Genomic DNA, 617 nt, shown 5'->3' on the forward strand with positions numbered 1-617 from the left:
CCTTCAGTACCTTGAATCTTCGCGTCCCAAGAATTAGTATTAGATACATCAGGGCCGGCCGCATCTAAGCATTCATGATCGGCCGCGATTGCTATTAGGGTTTTTTGGATCGGCCGCGGTTAAGTCCCGGGATTTAGGAACGGCCGCGGTCGTGTCTAGGGTTTCAACAACCTCGGTTTCATTCTCTGCACCTTTCTTAGTTTTCCGAGGGTTCTTATCTTTGGAACCTATTGGTCTACCACGTTTCAAACGTTGTCTAGACTCTGTAGCAACGTGATTGTTTCCCTATTGAACATCAATTCTGATTGGTGCATTAGCAGCTGGTATATATGACTTAGTCACTCTTTTCGGGTCAACAAAGGAATCTGGCAATTGATTAGCTAGCTTTTGTAAATGTATAATCTTTTGGACTTCTAAATCACATTACTGATTCCGAGGATCTTGCCAAGATAAGGATGTTTGATTCCATGTAATCTTTTACCAGTTTACTGCTATCTCCCCCTAATGTTGGATGTTCGGATTCATCGAAATGACAATCCGCATACCTGGCCTTAAATAAATCACCCGTAGTTGGCTCAAGGTACTTAATAATCGTGGGAGAATCATATCCAACATAT

This window comes from Brassica oleracea, chromosome C1 (assembly GCF_000695525.1).
Source record: "Brassica oleracea var. oleracea cultivar TO1000 chromosome C1, BOL, whole genome shotgun sequence".
Taxonomy (NCBI): Eukaryota; Viridiplantae; Streptophyta; class Magnoliopsida; order Brassicales; family Brassicaceae; genus Brassica; species Brassica oleracea.